Here is a 14,077-nt window from a genome sequence, read left to right as displayed (position 1 = left end):
CGATATTTTGGGACTCGCACGGGTTTCGGACGCGCAAAAAGTGGGGTGCAACACGAGGACTTCCCAGGAGGTCACCCATCCTAGTACTCCTCTCGCCCAAGCACGCTTAACTGCGGAGTTCTGATGGGATCCGGTGCATTAGTGCTGGTATGATCGCACCCGATGGAGCAGGCTGAGTCAATTGATATATTCGGACTCGCACGGATTTCGGAGCCACAGAAGAATGGGGCTGCACGAGGGCTCGCGATGCGTGTGGGCTCGCCCGGAGTCGGAGGCGCAAAAGGAGGGGCGCAGCACGAGGGCTTCTGTTTCCTGAGTCAATCGATATTTTGGGACTCGCACGGGTTTCGGACGCGCAAAAAGTGGGGTGCAACTCGACGACTTCCCAGGAGGGCACCCATCCTAGTACTACTCTCGCCCAAGCACGCTTAACTGCGGAGTTCTGATGGGATCCGGTGCATTAGTGCTGGTATGATCGCACCCGATGGAGCAGGCTGAGTCAATTGATATATTCGGACTCGCACGGATTTCGGAGCCGAAACAGAAGAATGGGGCTGCACGAGGGCTCGCGATGCGTGTGGGCTCGCCCGGAGTCGGAGGCGCAAAAGGAGGGGCGCAGCACGAGGGCTTCTGTTTCCTGAGTCAATCGATATTTTGGGACTCGCACGGGTTTCGGACGCGCAAAAAGTGGGGTGCAACTCGACGACTTCCCAGGAGGTCACCCATCCTAGTACTACTCTCGCCCAAGCACGCTTAACTGCGGAGTTCTGATGGGATCCGGTGCATTAGTGCTGGTATGATCGCACCCGATGGAGCAGGCTGAGTCAATTGATATATTCGGACTCGCACGGATTTCGGAGCCGAACAAGAATGGGGCAGCACGAGGGCTCGCGATGCGTGTGGGCTCGCCCGGAGTCGGAGGCGCAAAAGGAGGGGCGCAGCACGAGGGCTTCTGTTTCCTGAGTCAATCGATATTTTGGGACTCGCACGGGTTTCGGACGCGCAAAAAGTGGGGTGCAACTCGAGGACTTCCCAGGAGGGCACCCATCCTAGTACTACTCTCGCCCAAGCACGCTTAACTGCGGAGTTCTGATGGGATCCGGTGCATTAGTGCTGGTATGATCGCACCCGATGGAGCAGGCTGAGTCAATTGATATATTCGGACTCGCACGGATTTCGGAGCCGAAACAAGAATGGGGCAGCACGAGGGCTCGCGATGCGTGTGGGCTCGCCCGGAGTCGGAGGCGCAAAAGGAGGGGCGCAGCACGAGGGCTTCTGTTTCCTGAGTCAATCGATATTTTGGGACTCGCACGGGTTTCGGACGCGCAAAAAGTGGGGTGCAACTCGACGACTTCCCAGGAGGCACCCATCCTAGTACTCTCTCGCCCAAGCACGCTTAACTGCGGAGTTCTGATGGGATCCGGTGCATTAGTGCTGGTATGATCGCACCCGATGGAGCAGGCTGAGTCAATTGATATATTCGGACTCGCACGGATTTCGGAGCCGAAACAAGAATGGGGCAGCACGAGGGCTCGCGATGCGTGTGGGCTCGCCCGGAGTCGGAGGCGCAAAAGGAGGGCGCAGCACGAGGGCTTCTGTTTCCTGAGTCATCGATATTTTGGGACTCGCACGGGTTTCGGACGCGCAAAAAGTGGGGTGCAACACGAGGACTTCCCAGGAGGTCACCCATCCTAGTACTACTCTCGCCCAAGCACGCTTAACTGCGGAGTTCTGATGGGATCCGGTGCATTAGTGCTGGTATGATCGCACCCGATGGAGCAGGCTGAGTCAATTGATATATTCGGACTCGCACGGATTTCGGAGCCGAAACAAGAATGGGGCAGCACGAGGGCTCGCGATGCGTGTGGGCTCGCCCGGAGTCGGAGGCGCAAAAGGAGGGGCGCAGCACGAGGGCTTCTGTTTCCTGAGTCAATCGATATTTTGGGACTCGCACGGGTTTCGGACGCGCAAAAAGTGGGGTGCAACTCGACGACTTCCCAGGAGGGCACCCATCCTAGTACTCTCTCGCCCAAGCACGCTTAACTGCGGAGTTCTGATGGGATCCGGTGCATTAGTGCTGGTATGATCGCACCCGATGGAGCAGGCTGAGTCAATTGATATATTCGGACTCGCACGGATTTCGGAGCCGAAACAAGAATGGGGCAGCACGAGGGCTCGCGATGCGTGTGGGCTCGCCCGGAGTCGGAGGCGCAAAAGGAGGGGCGCAGCACGAGGGCTTCTGTTTCCTGAGTCAATCGATATTTTGGGACTCGCACGGGTTTCGGACGCGCAAAAAGTGGGGTGCAACTCGACGACTTCCCAGGAGGGCACCCATCCTAGTACTCCTCTCGCCCAAGCACGCTTAACTGCGGAGTTCTGATGGGATCCGGTGCATTAGTGCTGGTATGATCGCACCCGATGGAGCAGGCTGAGTCAATTGATATATTCGGACTCGCACGGATTTCGGAGCCGAAACAAGAATGGGGCAGCACGAGGGCTCGCGATGCGTGTGGGCTCGCCCGGAGTCGGAGGCGCAAAAGGAGGGGCGCAGCACGAGGGCTTCTGTTTCCTGAGTCAATCGATATTTTGGGACTCGCACGGGTTTCGGACGCGCAAAAAGTGGGGTGCAACTCGACGACTTCCCAGGAGGGCACCCATCCTAGTACTCCTCTCGCCCAAGCACGCTTAACTGCGGAGTTCTGATGGGATCCGGTGCATTAGTGCTGGTATGATCGCACCCGATGGAGCAGGCTGAGTCAATTGATATATTCGGACTCGCACGGATTTCGGAGCCGAAACAAGAATGGGGCAGCACGAGGGCTCGCGATGCGTGTGGGCTCGCCCGGAGTCGGAGGCGCAAAAGGAGGGGCGCAGCACGAGGGCTTCTGTTTCCTGAGTCAATCGATATTTTGGGACTCGCACGGGTTTCGGACGCGCAAAAAGTGGGGTGCAACTCGACGACTTCCCAGGAGGGCACCCATCCTAGTACTACTCTCGCCCAAGCACGCTTAACTGCGGAGTTCTGATGGGATCCGGTGCATTAGTGCTGGTATGATCGCACCCGATGGAGCAGGCTGAGTCAATTGATATATTCGGACTCGCACGGATTTCGGAGCCGAAACAAGAATGGGGCAGCACGAGGGCTCGCGATGCGTGTGGGCTCGCCCGGAGTCGGAGGCGCAAAAGGAGGGGCGCAGCACGAGGGCTTCTGTTTCCTGAGTCAATCGATATTTTGGGACTCGCACGGGTTTCGGACGCGCAAAAAGTGGGGTGCAACTCGACGACTTCCCAGGAGGGCACCCATCCTAGTACTCCTCTCGCCCAAGCACGCTTAACTGCGGAGTTCTGATGGGATCCGGTGCATTAGTGCTGGTATGATCGCACCCGATGGAGCAGGCTGAGTCAATTGATATATTCGGACTCGCACGGATTTCGGAGCCGAAACAAGAATGGGGCAGCACGAGGGCTCGCGATGCGTGTGGGCTCGCCCGGAGTCGGAGGCGCAAAAGGAGGGGCGCAGCACGAGGGCTTCTGTTTCCTGAGTCAATCGATATTTTGGGACTCGCACGGGTTTCGGACGCGCAAAAAGTGGGGTGCAACTCGACGACTTCCCAGGAGGCACCCATCCTAGTACTCCTCTCGCCCAAGCACGCTTAACTGCGGAGTTCTGATGGGATCCGGTGCATTAGTGCTGGTATGATCGCACCCGATGGAGCAGGCTGAGTCAATTGATATATTCGGACTCGCACGGATTTCGGAGCCGAAACAAGAATGGGGCAGCACGAGGGCTCGCGATGCGTGTGGGCTCGCCCGGAGTCGGAGGCGCAAAAGGAGGGGCGCAGCACGAGGGCTTCTGTTTCCTGAGTCAATCGATATTTTGGGACTCGCACGGGTTTCGGACGCGCAAAAAGTGGGGTGCAACTCGACGACTTCCCAGGAGGGCACCCATCCTAGTACTACTCTCGCCCAAGCACGCTTAACTGCGGAGTTCTGATGGGATCCGGTGCATTAGTGCTGGTATGATCGCACCCGATGGAGCAGGCTGAGTCAATTGATATATTCGGACTCGCACGGATTTCGGAGCCGAAACAAGAATGGGGCAGCACGAGGGCTCGCGATGCGTGTGGGCTCGCCCGGAGTCGGAGGCGCAAAAGGAGGGGCGCAGCACGAGGGCTTCTGTTTCCTGAGTCAATCGATATTTTGGGACTCGCACGGGTTTCGGACGCGCAAAAAGTGGGGTGCAACTCGACGACTTCCCAGGAGGCACCCATCCTAGTACTACTCTCGCCCAAGCACGCTTAACTGCGGAGTTCTGATGGGATCCGGTGCATTAGTGCTGGTATGATCGCACCCGATGGAGCAGGCTGAGTCAATTGATATATTCGGACTCGCACGGATTTCGGAGCCGAAACAAGAATGGGGCAGCACGAGGGCTCGCGATGCGTGTGGGCTCGCCCGGAGTCGGAGGCGCAAAAGGAGGGGCGCAGCACGAGGGCTTCTGTTTCCTGAGTCAATCGATATTTTGGGACTCGCACGGGTTTCGGACGCGCAAAAAGTGGGGTGCAACTCGACGACTTCCCAGGAGGGCACCCATCCTAGTACTCCTCTCGCCCAAGCACGCTTAACTGCGGAGTTCTGATGGGATCCGGTGCATTAGTGCTGGTATGATCGCACCCGATGGAGCAGGCTGAGTCAATTGATATATTCGGACTCGCACGGATTTCGGAGCCGAAACAAGAATGGGGCAGCACGAGGGCTCGCGATGCGTGTGGGCTCGCCCGGAGTCGGAGGCGCAAAAGGAGGGGCGCAGCACGAGGGCTTCTGTTTCCTGAGTCAATCGATATTTTGGGACTCGCACGGGTTTCGGACGCGCAAAAAGTGGGGTGCAACTCGACGACTTCCCAGGAGGGCACCCATCCTAGTACTCCTCTCGCCCAAGCACGCTTAACTGCGGAGTTCTGATGGGATCCGGTGCATTAGTGCTGGTATGATCGCACCCGATGGAGCAGGCTGAGTCAATTGATATATTCGGACTCGCACGGATTTCGGAGCCGAAACAAGAATGGGGCAGCACGAGGGCTCGCGATGCGTGTGGGCTCGCCCGGAGTCGGAGGCGCAAAAGGAGGGGCGCAGCACGAGGGCTTCTGTTTCCTGAGTCAATCGATATTTTGGGACTCGCACGGGTTTCGGACGCGCAAAAAGTGGGGTGCAACTCGACGACTTCCCAGGAGGGCACCCATCCTAGTACTACTCTCGCCCAAGCACGCTTAACTGCGGAGTTCTGATGGGATCCGGTGCATTAGTGCTGGTATGATCGCACCCGATGGAGCAGGCTGAGTCAATTGATATATTCGGACTCGCACGGATTTCGGAGCCGAAACAAGAATGGGGCAGCACGAGGGCTCGCGATGCGTGTGGGCTCGCCCGGAGTCGGAGGCGCAAAAGGAGGGGCGCAGCACGAGGGCTTCTGTTTCCTGAGTCAATCGATATTTTGGGACTCGCACGGGTTTCGGACGCGCAAAAAGTGGGGTGCAACTCGACGACTTCCCAGGAGGGCACCCATCCTAGTACTCCTCTCGCCCAAGCACGCTTAACTGCGGAGTTCTGATGGGATCCGGTGCATTAGTGCTGGTATGATCGCACCCGATGGAGCAGGCTGAGTCAATTGATATATTCGGACTCGCACGGATTTCGGAGCCGAAACAAGAATGGGGCAGCACGAGGGCTCGCGATGCGTGTGGGCTCGCCCGGAGTCGGAGGCGCAAAAGGAGGGGCGCAGCACGAGGGCTTCTGTTTCCTGAGTCAATCGATATTTTGGGACTCGCACGGGTTTCGGACGCGCAAAAAGTGGGGTGCAACTCGACGACTTCCCAGGAGGGCACCCATCCTAGTACTCCTCTCGCCCAAGCACGCTTAACTGCGGAGTTCTGATGGGATCCGGTGCATTAGTGCTGGTATGATCGCACCCGATGGAGCAGGCTGAGTCAATTGATATATTCGGACTCGCACGGATTTCGGAGCCGAAACAAGAATGGGGCAGCACGAGGGCTCGCGATGCGTGTGGGCTCGCCCGGAGTCGGAGGCGCAAAAGGAGGGGCGCAGCACGAGGGCTTCTGTTTCCTGAGTCAATCGATATTTTGGGACTCGCACGGGTTTCGGACGCGCAAAAAGTGGGGTGCAACTCGACGACTTCCCAGGAGGGCACCCATCCTAGTACTACTCTCGCCCAAGCACGCTTAACTGCGGAGTTCTGATGGGATCCGGTGCATTAGTGCTGGTATGATCGCACCCGATGGAGCAGGCTGAGTCAATTGATATATTCGGACTCGCACGGATTTCGGAGCCGAAACAAGAATGGGGCAGCACGAGGGCTCGCGATGCGTGTGGGCTCGCCCGGAGTCGGAGGCGCAAAAGGAGGGGCGCAGCACGAGGGCTTCTGTTTCCTGAGTCAATCGATATTTTGGGACTCGCACGGGTTTCGGACGCGCAAAAAGTGGGGTGCAACTCGACGACTTCCCAGGAGGGCACCCATCCTAGTACTCCTCTCGCCCAAGCACGCTTAACTGCGGAGTTCTGATGGGATCCGGTGCATTAGTGCTGGTATGATCGCACCCGATGGAGCAGGCTGAGTCAATTGATATATTCGGACTCGCACGGATTTCGGAGCCGAAACAAGAATGGGGCAGCACGAGGGCTCGCGATGCGTGTGGGCTCGCCCGGAGTCGGAGGCGCAAAAGGAGGGGCGCAGCACGAGGGCTTCTGTTTCCTGAGTCAATCGATATTTTGGGACTCGCACGGGTTTCGGACGCGCAAAAAGTGGGGTGCAACTCGACGACTTCCCAGGAGGGCACCCATCCTAGTACTCCTCTCGCCCAAGCACGCTTAACTGCGGAGTTCTGATGGGATCCGGTGCATTAGTGCTGGTATGATCGCACCCGATGGAGCAGGCTGAGTCAATTGATATATTCGGACTCGCACGGATTTCGGAGCCGAAACAAGAATGGGGCAGCACGAGGGCTCGCGATGCGTGTGGGCTCGCCCGGAGTCGGAGGCGCAAAAGGAGGGGCGCAGCACGAGGGCTTCTGTTTCCTGAGTCAATCGATATTTTGGGACTCGCACGGGTTTCGGACGCGCAAAAAGTGGGGTGCAACTCGACGACTTCCCAGGAGGGCACCCATCCTAGTACTCCTCTCGCCCAAGCACGCTTAACTGCGGAGTTCTGATGGGATCCGGTGCATTAGTGCTGGTATGATCGCACCCGATGGAGCAGGCTGAGTCAATTGATATATTCGGACTCGCACGGATTTCGGAGCCGAAACAAGAATGGGGCAGCACGAGGGCTCGCGATGCGTGTGGGCTCGCCCGGAGTCGGAGGCGCAAAAGGAGGGGCGCAGCACGAGGGCTTCTGTTTCCTGAGTCAATCGATATTTTGGGACTCGCACGGGTTTCGGACGCGCAAAAAGTGGGGTGCAACTCGACGACTTCCCAGGAGGGCACCCATCCTAGTACTACTCTCGCCCAAGCACGCTTAACTGCGGAGTTCTGATGGGATCCGGTGCATTAGTGCTGGTATGATCGCACCCGATGGAGCAGGCTGAGTCAATTGATATATTCGGACTCGCACGGATTTCGGAGCCGAAACAAGAATGGGGCAGCACGAGGGCTCGCGATGCGTGTGGGCTCGCCCGGAGTCGGAGGCGCAAAAGGAGGGGCGCAGCACGAGGGCTTCTGTTTCCTGAGTCAATCGATATTTTGGGACTCGCACGGGTTTCGGACGCGCAAAAAGTGGGGTGCAACTCGACGACTTCCCAGGAGGGCACCCATCCTAGTACTCCTCTCGCCCAAGCACGCTTAACTGCGGAGTTCTGATGGGATCCGGTGCATTAGTGCTGGTATGATCGCACCCGATGGAGCAGGCTGAGTCAATTGATATATTCGGACTCGCACGGATTTCGGAGCCGAAACAAGAATGGGGCAGCACGAGGGCTCGCGATGCGTGTGGGCTCGCCCGGAGTCGGAGGCGCAAAAGGAGGGGCGCAGCACGAGGGCTTCTGTTTCCTGAGTCAATCGATATTTTGGGACTCGCACGGGTTTCGGACGCGCAAAAAGTGGGGTGCAACTCGACGACTTCCCAGGAGGGCACCCATCCTAGTACTCCTCTCGCCCAAGCACGCTTAACTGCGGAGTTCTGATGGGATCCGGTGCATTAGTGCTGGTATGATCGCACCCGATGGAGCAGGCTGAGTCAATTGATATATTCGGACTCGCACGGATTTCGGAGCCGAAACAAGAATGGGGCAGCACGAGGGCTCGCGATGCGTGTGGGCTCGCCCGGAGTCGGAGGCGCAAAAGGAGGGGCGCAGCACGAGGGCTTCTGTTTCCTGAGTCAATCGATATTTTGGGACTCGCACGGGTTTCGGACGCGCAAAAAGTGGGGTGCAACTCGACGACTTCCCAGGAGGGCACCCATCCTAGTACTCCTCTCGCCCAAGCACGCTTAACTGCGGAGTTCTGATGGGATCCGGTGCATTAGTGCTGGTATGATCGCACCCGATGGAGCAGGCTGAGTCAATTGATATATTCGGACTCGCACGGATTTCGGAGCCGAAACAAGAATGGGGCAGCACGAGGGCTCGCGATGCGTGTGGGCTCGCCCGGAGTCGGAGGCGCAAAAGGAGGGGCGCAGCACGAGGGCTTCTGTTTCCTGAGTCAATCGATATTTTGGGACTCGCACGGGTTTCGGACGCGCAAAAAGTGGGGTGCAACTCGACGACTTCCCAGGAGGGCACCCATCCTAGTACTCCTCTCGCCCAAGCACGCTTAACTGCGGAGTTCTGATGGGATCCGGTGCATTAGTGCTGGTATGATCGCACCCGATGGAGCAGGCTGAGTCAATTGATATATTCGGACTCGCACGGATTTCGGAGCCGAAACAAGAATGGGGCAGCACGAGGGCTCGCGATGCGTGTGGGCTCGCCCGGAGTCGGAGGCGCAAAAGGAGGGGCGCAGCACGAGGGCTTCTGTTTCCTGAGTCAATCGATATTTTGGGACTCGCACGGGTTTCGGACGCGCAAAAAGTGGGGTGCAACTCGACGACTTCCCAGGAGGGCACCCATCCTAGTACTCCTCTCGCCCAAGCACGCTTAACTGCGGAGTTCTGATGGGATCCGGTGCATTAGTGCTGGTATGATCGCACCCGATGGAGCAGGCTGAGTCAATTGATATATTCGGACTCGCACGGATTTCGGAGCCGAAACAAGAATGGGGCAGCACGAGGGCTCGCGATGCGTGTGGGCTCGCCCGGAGTCGGAGGCGCAAAAGGAGGGGCGCAGCACGAGGGCTTCTGTTTCCTGAGTCAATCGATATTTTGGGACTCGCACGGGTTTCGGACGCGCAAAAAGTGGGGTGCAACTCGACGACTTCCCAGGAGGGCACCCATCCTAGTACTCCTCTCGCCCAAGCACGCTTAACTGCGGAGTTCTGATGGGATCCGGTGCATTAGTGCTGGTATGATCGCACCCGATGGAGCAGGCTGAGTCAATTGATATATTCGGACTCGCACGGATTTCGGAGCCGAAACAAGAATGGGGCAGCACGAGGGCTCGCGATGCGTGTGGGCTCGCCCGGAGTCGGAGGCGCAAAAGGAGGGGCGCAGCACGAGGGCTTCTGTTTCCTGAGTCAATCGATATTTTGGGACTCGCACGGGTTTCGGACGCGCAAAAAGTGGGGTGCAACTCGACGACTTCCCAGGAGGGCACCCATCCTAGTACTCCTCTCGCCCAAGCACGCTTAACTGCGGAGTTCTGATGGGATCCGGTGCATTAGTGCTGGTATGATCGCACCCGATGGAGCAGGCTGAGTCAATTGATATATTCGGACTCGCACGGATTTCGGAGCCGAAACAAGAATGGGGCAGCACGAGGGCTCGCGATGCGTGTGGGCTCGCCCGGAGTCGGAGGCGCAAAAGGAGGGGCGCAGCACGAGGGCTTCTGTTTCCTGAGTCAATCGATATTTTGGGACTCGCACGGGTTTCGGACGCGCAAAAAGTGGGGTGCAACTCGACGACTTCCCAGGAGGGCACCCATCCTAGTACTCCTCTCGCCCAAGCACGCTTAACTGCGGAGTTCTGATGGGATCCGGTGCATTAGTGCTGGTATGATCGCACCCGATGGAGCAGGCTGAGTCAATTGATATATTCGGACTCGCACGGATTTCGGAGCCGAAACAAGAATGGGGCAGCACGAGGGCTCGCGATGCGTGTGGGCTCGCCCGGAGTCGGAGGCGCAAAAGGAGGGGCGCAGCACGAGGGCTTCTGTTTCCTGAGTCAATCGATATTTTGGGACTCGCACGGGTTTCGGACGCGCAAAAAGTGGGGTGCAACTCGACGACTTCCCAGGAGGGCACCCATCCTAGTACTCCTCTCGCCCAAGCACGCTTAACTGCGGAGTTCTGATGGGATCCGGTGCATTAGTGCTGGTATGATCGCACCCGATGGAGCAGGCTGAGTCAATTGATATATTCGGACTCGCACGGATTTCGGAGCCGAAACAAGAATGGGGCAGCACGAGGGCTCGCGATGCGTGTGGGCTCGCCCGGAGTCGGAGGCGCAAAAGGAGGGGCGCAGCACGAGGGCTTCTGTTTCCTGAGTCAATCGATATTTTGGGACTCGCACGGGTTTCGGACGCGCAAAAAGTGGGGTGCAACTCGACGACTTCCCAGGAGGGCACCCATCCTAGTACTCCTCTCGCCCAAGCACGCTTAACTGCGGAGTTCTGATGGGATCCGGTGCATTAGTGCTGGTATGATCGCACCCGATGGAGCAGGCTGAGTCAATTGATATATTCGGACTCGCACGGATTTCGGAGCCGAAACAAGAATGGGGCAGCACGAGGGCTCGCGATGCGTGTGGGCTCGCCCGGAGTCGGAGGCGCAAAAGGAGGGGCGCAGCACGAGGGCTTCTGTTTCCTGAGTCAATCGATATTTTGGGACTCGCACGGGTTTCGGACGCGCAAAAAGTGGGGTGCAACTCGACGACTTCCCAGGAGGGCACCCATCCTAGTACTCCTCTCGCCCAAGCACGCTTAACTGCGGAGTTCTGATGGGATCCGGTGCATTAGTGCTGGTATGATCGCACCCGATGGAGCAGGCTGAGTCAATTGATATATTCGGACTCGCACGGATTTCGGAGCCGAAACAAGAATGGGGCAGCACGAGGGCTCGCGATGCGTGTGGGCTCGCCCGGAGTCGGAGGCGCAAAAGGAGGGGCGCAGCACGAGGGCTTCTGTTTCCTGAGTCAATCGATATTTTGGGACTCGCACGGGTTTCGGACGCGCAAAAAGTGGGGTGCAACTCGACGACTTCCCAGGAGGGCACCCATCCTAGTACTCCTCTCGCCCAAGCACGCTTAACTGCGGAGTTCTGATGGGATCCGGTGCATTAGTGCTGGTATGATCGCACCCGATGGAGCAGGCTGAGTCAATTGATATATTCGGACTCGCACGGATTTCGGAGCCGAAACAAGAATGGGGCAGCACGAGGGCTCGCGATGCGTGTGGGCTCGCCCGGAGTCGGAGGCGCAAAAGGAGGGGCGCAGCACGAGGGCTTCTGTTTCCTGAGTCAATCGATATTTTGGGACTCGCACGGGTTTCGGACGCGCAAAAAGTGGGGTGCAACTCGACGACTTCCCAGGAGGGCACCCATCCTAGTACTCCTCTCGCCCAAGCACGCTTAACTGCGGAGTTCTGATGGGATCCGGTGCATTAGTGCTGGTATGATCGCACCCGATGGAGCAGGCTGAGTCAATTGATATATTCGGACTCGCACGGATTTCGGAGCCGAAACAAGAATGGGGCAGCACGAGGGCTCGCGATGCGTGTGGGCTCGCCCGGAGTCGGAGGCGCAAAAGGAGGGGCGCAGCACGAGGGCTTCTGTTTCCTGAGTCAATCGATATTTTGGGACTCGCACGGGTTTCGGACGCGCAAAAAGTGGGGTGCAACTCGACGACTTCCCAGGAGGGCACCCATCCTAGTACTCCTCTCGCCCAAGCACGCTTAACTGCGGAGTTCTGATGGGATCCGGTGCATTAGTGCTGGTATGATCGCACCCGATGGAGCAGGCTGAGTCAATTGATATATTCGGACTCGCACGGATTTCGGAGCCGAAACAAGAATGGGGCAGCACGAGGGCTCGCGATGCGTGTGGGCTCGCCCGGAGTCGGAGGCGCAAAAGGAGGGGCGCAGCACGAGGGCTTCTGTTTCCTGAGTCAATCGATATTTTGGGACTCGCACGGGTTTCGGACGCGCAAAAAGTGGGGTGCAACTCGACGACTTCCCAGGAGGGCACCCATCCTAGTACTCCTCTCGCCCAAGCACGCTTAACTGCGGAGTTCTGATGGGATCCGGTGCATTAGTGCTGGTATGATCGCACCCGATGGAGCAGGCTGAGTCAATTGATATATTCGGACTCGCACGGATTTCGGAGCCGAAACAAGAATGGGGCAGCACGAGGGCTCGCGATGCGTGTGGGCTCGCCCGGAGTCGGAGGCGCAAAAGGAGGGGCGCAGCACGAGGGCTTCTGTTTCCTGAGTCAATCGATATTTTGGGACTCGCACGGGTTTCGGACGCGCAAAAAGTGGGGTGCAACTCGACGACTTCCCAGGAGGGCACCCATCCTAGTACTCCTCTCGCCCAAGCACGCTTAACTGCGGAGTTCTGATGGGATCCGGTGCATTAGTGCTGGTATGATCGCACCCGATGGAGCAGGCTGAGTCAATTGATATATTCGGACTCGCACGGATTTCGGAGCCGAAACAAGAATGGGGCAGCACGAGGGCTCGCGATGCGTGTGGGCTCGCCCGGAGTCGGAGGCGCAAAAGGAGGGGCGCAGCACGAGGGCTTCTGTTTCCTGAGTCAATCGATATTTTGGGACTCGCACGGGTTTCGGACGCGCAAAAAGTGGGGTGCAACTCGACGACTTCCCAGGAGGGCACCCATCCTAGTACTCCTCTCGCCCAAGCACGCTTAACTGCGGAGTTCTGATGGGATCCGGTGCATTAGTGCTGGTATGATCGCACCCGATGGAGCAGGCTGAGTCAATTGATATATTCGGACTCGCACGGATTTCGGAGCCGAAACAAGAATGGGGCAGCACGAGGGCTCGCGATGCGTGTGGGCTCGCCCGGAGTCGGAGGCGCAAAAGGAGGGGCGCAGCACGAGGGCTTCTGTTTCCTGAGTCAATCGATATTTTGGGACTCGCACGGGTTTCGGACGCGCAAAAAGTGGGGTGCAACTCGACGACTTCCCAGGAGGGCACCCATCCTAGTACTCCTCTCGCCCAAGCACGCTTAACTGCGGAGTTCTGATGGGATCCGGTGCATTAGTGCTGGTATGATCGCACCCGATGGAGCAGGCTGAGTCAATTGATATATTCGGACTCGCACGGATTTCGGAGCCGAAACAAGAATGGGGCAGCACGAGGGCTCGCGATGCGTGTGGGCTCGCCCGGAGTCGGAGGCGCAAAAGGAGGGGCGCAGCACGAGGGCTTCTGTTTCCTGAGTCAATCGATATTTTGGGACTCGCACGGGTTTCGGACGCGCAAAAAGTGGGGTGCAACTCGACGACTTCCCAGGAGGGCACCCATCCTAGTACTCCTCTCGCCCAAGCACGCTTAACTGCGGAGTTCTGATGGGATCCGGTGCATTAGTGCTGGTATGATCGCACCCGATGGAGCAGGCTGAGTCAATTGATATATTCGGACTCGCACGGATTTCGGAGCCGAAACAAGAATGGGGCAGCACGAGGGCTCGCGATGCGTGTGGGCTCGCCCGGAGTCGGAGGCGCAAAAGGAGGGGCGCAGCACGAGGGCTTCTGTTTCCTGAGTCAATCGATATTTTGGGACTCGCACGGGTTTCGGACGCGCAAAAAGTGGGGTGCAACTCGACGACTTCCCAGGAGGGCACCCATCCTAGTACTCCTCTCGCCCAAGCACGCTTAACTGCGGAGTTCTGATGGGATCCGGTGCATTAGTGCTGGTATGATCGCACCCGATGGAGCAGGCTGAGTCAATTGATATATTCGGA

General features: G+C 58.1%; 44 non-coding genes across 44 annotated transcripts; all 44 read right to left on the bottom strand.

Annotated features, from left to right (window-relative positions):
• Window positions 1-42: 42 nt before the first annotated feature.
• Window positions 43-161, bottom strand: LOC129296884 (5S ribosomal RNA). Its single transcript, XR_008590041.1, has one exon. It is a non-coding gene; the product is annotated as a 5S ribosomal RNA (ribosomal RNA).
• Window positions 162-364: 203 nt separating this feature from the next.
• On the bottom strand, window positions 365-483 carry LOC129296725 (5S ribosomal RNA). The gene has a single exon (XR_008589890.1). It is a non-coding gene; the product is annotated as a 5S ribosomal RNA (ribosomal RNA).
• A 206-nt stretch (window positions 484-689) lies between these two features.
• Window positions 690-808, bottom strand: LOC129296716 (5S ribosomal RNA). Its single transcript, XR_008589880.1, has one exon. It is a non-coding gene; the product is annotated as a 5S ribosomal RNA (ribosomal RNA).
• Window positions 809-1,011: 203 nt separating this feature from the next.
• Window positions 1,012-1,130, bottom strand: LOC129296890 (5S ribosomal RNA). The gene has a single exon (XR_008590048.1). It is a non-coding gene; the product is annotated as a 5S ribosomal RNA (ribosomal RNA).
• A 204-nt stretch (window positions 1,131-1,334) lies between these two features.
• Window positions 1,335-1,451, bottom strand: LOC129296844 (5S ribosomal RNA). The gene has a single exon (XR_008590008.1). It is a non-coding gene; the product is annotated as a 5S ribosomal RNA (ribosomal RNA).
• Window positions 1,452-1,653: 202 nt separating this feature from the next.
• Window positions 1,654-1,772, bottom strand: LOC129296713 (5S ribosomal RNA). Its single transcript, XR_008589878.1, has one exon. It is a non-coding gene; the product is annotated as a 5S ribosomal RNA (ribosomal RNA).
• Window positions 1,773-1,976: 204 nt separating this feature from the next.
• LOC129296832 (5S ribosomal RNA) lies at window positions 1,977-2,094 on the bottom strand. The gene has a single exon (XR_008589996.1). It is a non-coding gene; the product is annotated as a 5S ribosomal RNA (ribosomal RNA).
• Window positions 2,095-2,298: 204 nt separating this feature from the next.
• On the bottom strand, window positions 2,299-2,417 carry LOC129296828 (5S ribosomal RNA). Its single transcript, XR_008589991.1, has one exon. It is a non-coding gene; the product is annotated as a 5S ribosomal RNA (ribosomal RNA).
• A 204-nt stretch (window positions 2,418-2,621) lies between these two features.
• On the bottom strand, window positions 2,622-2,740 carry LOC129296827 (5S ribosomal RNA). Its single transcript, XR_008589990.1, has one exon. It is a non-coding gene; the product is annotated as a 5S ribosomal RNA (ribosomal RNA).
• Window positions 2,741-2,944: 204 nt separating this feature from the next.
• LOC129296724 (5S ribosomal RNA) lies at window positions 2,945-3,063 on the bottom strand. The gene has a single exon (XR_008589889.1). It is a non-coding gene; the product is annotated as a 5S ribosomal RNA (ribosomal RNA).
• Window positions 3,064-3,267: 204 nt separating this feature from the next.
• Window positions 3,268-3,386, bottom strand: LOC129296825 (5S ribosomal RNA). Its single transcript, XR_008589989.1, has one exon. It is a non-coding gene; the product is annotated as a 5S ribosomal RNA (ribosomal RNA).
• A 204-nt stretch (window positions 3,387-3,590) lies between these two features.
• Window positions 3,591-3,708, bottom strand: LOC129296838 (5S ribosomal RNA). Its single transcript, XR_008590001.1, has one exon. It is a non-coding gene; the product is annotated as a 5S ribosomal RNA (ribosomal RNA).
• A 204-nt stretch (window positions 3,709-3,912) lies between these two features.
• LOC129296723 (5S ribosomal RNA) lies at window positions 3,913-4,031 on the bottom strand. The gene has a single exon (XR_008589888.1). It is a non-coding gene; the product is annotated as a 5S ribosomal RNA (ribosomal RNA).
• Window positions 4,032-4,235: 204 nt separating this feature from the next.
• On the bottom strand, window positions 4,236-4,353 carry LOC129296833 (5S ribosomal RNA). The gene has a single exon (XR_008589997.1). It is a non-coding gene; the product is annotated as a 5S ribosomal RNA (ribosomal RNA).
• Window positions 4,354-4,557: 204 nt separating this feature from the next.
• LOC129296824 (5S ribosomal RNA) lies at window positions 4,558-4,676 on the bottom strand. The gene has a single exon (XR_008589988.1). It is a non-coding gene; the product is annotated as a 5S ribosomal RNA (ribosomal RNA).
• A 204-nt stretch (window positions 4,677-4,880) lies between these two features.
• Window positions 4,881-4,999, bottom strand: LOC129296823 (5S ribosomal RNA). Its single transcript, XR_008589987.1, has one exon. It is a non-coding gene; the product is annotated as a 5S ribosomal RNA (ribosomal RNA).
• A 204-nt stretch (window positions 5,000-5,203) lies between these two features.
• LOC129296722 (5S ribosomal RNA) lies at window positions 5,204-5,322 on the bottom strand. The gene has a single exon (XR_008589887.1). It is a non-coding gene; the product is annotated as a 5S ribosomal RNA (ribosomal RNA).
• A 204-nt stretch (window positions 5,323-5,526) lies between these two features.
• On the bottom strand, window positions 5,527-5,645 carry LOC129296822 (5S ribosomal RNA). The gene has a single exon (XR_008589986.1). It is a non-coding gene; the product is annotated as a 5S ribosomal RNA (ribosomal RNA).
• Window positions 5,646-5,849: 204 nt separating this feature from the next.
• On the bottom strand, window positions 5,850-5,968 carry LOC129296821 (5S ribosomal RNA). Its single transcript, XR_008589985.1, has one exon. It is a non-coding gene; the product is annotated as a 5S ribosomal RNA (ribosomal RNA).
• Window positions 5,969-6,172: 204 nt separating this feature from the next.
• LOC129296721 (5S ribosomal RNA) lies at window positions 6,173-6,291 on the bottom strand. The gene has a single exon (XR_008589886.1). It is a non-coding gene; the product is annotated as a 5S ribosomal RNA (ribosomal RNA).
• Window positions 6,292-6,495: 204 nt separating this feature from the next.
• LOC129296820 (5S ribosomal RNA) lies at window positions 6,496-6,614 on the bottom strand. Its single transcript, XR_008589984.1, has one exon. It is a non-coding gene; the product is annotated as a 5S ribosomal RNA (ribosomal RNA).
• A 204-nt stretch (window positions 6,615-6,818) lies between these two features.
• Window positions 6,819-6,937, bottom strand: LOC129296819 (5S ribosomal RNA). Its single transcript, XR_008589982.1, has one exon. It is a non-coding gene; the product is annotated as a 5S ribosomal RNA (ribosomal RNA).
• A 204-nt stretch (window positions 6,938-7,141) lies between these two features.
• LOC129296817 (5S ribosomal RNA) lies at window positions 7,142-7,260 on the bottom strand. Its single transcript, XR_008589980.1, has one exon. It is a non-coding gene; the product is annotated as a 5S ribosomal RNA (ribosomal RNA).
• Window positions 7,261-7,464: 204 nt separating this feature from the next.
• On the bottom strand, window positions 7,465-7,583 carry LOC129296719 (5S ribosomal RNA). Its single transcript, XR_008589883.1, has one exon. It is a non-coding gene; the product is annotated as a 5S ribosomal RNA (ribosomal RNA).
• A 204-nt stretch (window positions 7,584-7,787) lies between these two features.
• On the bottom strand, window positions 7,788-7,906 carry LOC129296816 (5S ribosomal RNA). Its single transcript, XR_008589979.1, has one exon. It is a non-coding gene; the product is annotated as a 5S ribosomal RNA (ribosomal RNA).
• A 204-nt stretch (window positions 7,907-8,110) lies between these two features.
• Window positions 8,111-8,229, bottom strand: LOC129296814 (5S ribosomal RNA). The gene has a single exon (XR_008589978.1). It is a non-coding gene; the product is annotated as a 5S ribosomal RNA (ribosomal RNA).
• A 204-nt stretch (window positions 8,230-8,433) lies between these two features.
• On the bottom strand, window positions 8,434-8,552 carry LOC129296813 (5S ribosomal RNA). Its single transcript, XR_008589977.1, has one exon. It is a non-coding gene; the product is annotated as a 5S ribosomal RNA (ribosomal RNA).
• A 204-nt stretch (window positions 8,553-8,756) lies between these two features.
• Window positions 8,757-8,875, bottom strand: LOC129296812 (5S ribosomal RNA). The gene has a single exon (XR_008589976.1). It is a non-coding gene; the product is annotated as a 5S ribosomal RNA (ribosomal RNA).
• Window positions 8,876-9,079: 204 nt separating this feature from the next.
• Window positions 9,080-9,198, bottom strand: LOC129296811 (5S ribosomal RNA). Its single transcript, XR_008589975.1, has one exon. It is a non-coding gene; the product is annotated as a 5S ribosomal RNA (ribosomal RNA).
• A 204-nt stretch (window positions 9,199-9,402) lies between these two features.
• LOC129296810 (5S ribosomal RNA) lies at window positions 9,403-9,521 on the bottom strand. The gene has a single exon (XR_008589974.1). It is a non-coding gene; the product is annotated as a 5S ribosomal RNA (ribosomal RNA).
• A 204-nt stretch (window positions 9,522-9,725) lies between these two features.
• Window positions 9,726-9,844, bottom strand: LOC129296809 (5S ribosomal RNA). Its single transcript, XR_008589973.1, has one exon. It is a non-coding gene; the product is annotated as a 5S ribosomal RNA (ribosomal RNA).
• Window positions 9,845-10,048: 204 nt separating this feature from the next.
• On the bottom strand, window positions 10,049-10,167 carry LOC129296808 (5S ribosomal RNA). The gene has a single exon (XR_008589971.1). It is a non-coding gene; the product is annotated as a 5S ribosomal RNA (ribosomal RNA).
• A 204-nt stretch (window positions 10,168-10,371) lies between these two features.
• On the bottom strand, window positions 10,372-10,490 carry LOC129296807 (5S ribosomal RNA). The gene has a single exon (XR_008589970.1). It is a non-coding gene; the product is annotated as a 5S ribosomal RNA (ribosomal RNA).
• Window positions 10,491-10,694: 204 nt separating this feature from the next.
• LOC129296805 (5S ribosomal RNA) lies at window positions 10,695-10,813 on the bottom strand. The gene has a single exon (XR_008589968.1). It is a non-coding gene; the product is annotated as a 5S ribosomal RNA (ribosomal RNA).
• Window positions 10,814-11,017: 204 nt separating this feature from the next.
• On the bottom strand, window positions 11,018-11,136 carry LOC129296803 (5S ribosomal RNA). Its single transcript, XR_008589967.1, has one exon. It is a non-coding gene; the product is annotated as a 5S ribosomal RNA (ribosomal RNA).
• A 204-nt stretch (window positions 11,137-11,340) lies between these two features.
• On the bottom strand, window positions 11,341-11,459 carry LOC129296802 (5S ribosomal RNA). Its single transcript, XR_008589966.1, has one exon. It is a non-coding gene; the product is annotated as a 5S ribosomal RNA (ribosomal RNA).
• Window positions 11,460-11,663: 204 nt separating this feature from the next.
• On the bottom strand, window positions 11,664-11,782 carry LOC129296801 (5S ribosomal RNA). The gene has a single exon (XR_008589965.1). It is a non-coding gene; the product is annotated as a 5S ribosomal RNA (ribosomal RNA).
• A 204-nt stretch (window positions 11,783-11,986) lies between these two features.
• LOC129296800 (5S ribosomal RNA) lies at window positions 11,987-12,105 on the bottom strand. The gene has a single exon (XR_008589964.1). It is a non-coding gene; the product is annotated as a 5S ribosomal RNA (ribosomal RNA).
• Window positions 12,106-12,309: 204 nt separating this feature from the next.
• On the bottom strand, window positions 12,310-12,428 carry LOC129296799 (5S ribosomal RNA). The gene has a single exon (XR_008589963.1). It is a non-coding gene; the product is annotated as a 5S ribosomal RNA (ribosomal RNA).
• A 204-nt stretch (window positions 12,429-12,632) lies between these two features.
• On the bottom strand, window positions 12,633-12,751 carry LOC129296797 (5S ribosomal RNA). Its single transcript, XR_008589962.1, has one exon. It is a non-coding gene; the product is annotated as a 5S ribosomal RNA (ribosomal RNA).
• A 204-nt stretch (window positions 12,752-12,955) lies between these two features.
• On the bottom strand, window positions 12,956-13,074 carry LOC129296796 (5S ribosomal RNA). Its single transcript, XR_008589960.1, has one exon. It is a non-coding gene; the product is annotated as a 5S ribosomal RNA (ribosomal RNA).
• A 204-nt stretch (window positions 13,075-13,278) lies between these two features.
• On the bottom strand, window positions 13,279-13,397 carry LOC129296795 (5S ribosomal RNA). The gene has a single exon (XR_008589959.1). It is a non-coding gene; the product is annotated as a 5S ribosomal RNA (ribosomal RNA).
• Window positions 13,398-13,601: 204 nt separating this feature from the next.
• Window positions 13,602-13,720, bottom strand: LOC129296794 (5S ribosomal RNA). Its single transcript, XR_008589958.1, has one exon. It is a non-coding gene; the product is annotated as a 5S ribosomal RNA (ribosomal RNA).
• A 204-nt stretch (window positions 13,721-13,924) lies between these two features.
• On the bottom strand, window positions 13,925-14,043 carry LOC129296791 (5S ribosomal RNA). Its single transcript, XR_008589956.1, has one exon. It is a non-coding gene; the product is annotated as a 5S ribosomal RNA (ribosomal RNA).
• Window positions 14,044-14,077: the final 34 nt, after the last annotated feature.

Source organism: Prosopis cineraria, unplaced genomic scaffold, assembly GCF_029017545.1.
Source record: "Prosopis cineraria cultivar Desert tree isolate PC_DT_omini unplaced genomic scaffold, ASM2901754v1 PC391, whole genome shotgun sequence".
NCBI lineage: Eukaryota > Viridiplantae > Streptophyta > Magnoliopsida > Fabales > Fabaceae > Prosopis > Prosopis cineraria.
Note: the sequence above shows the minus strand (reverse complement) of the source record. Positions and strands in the feature narration are given on the sequence as shown.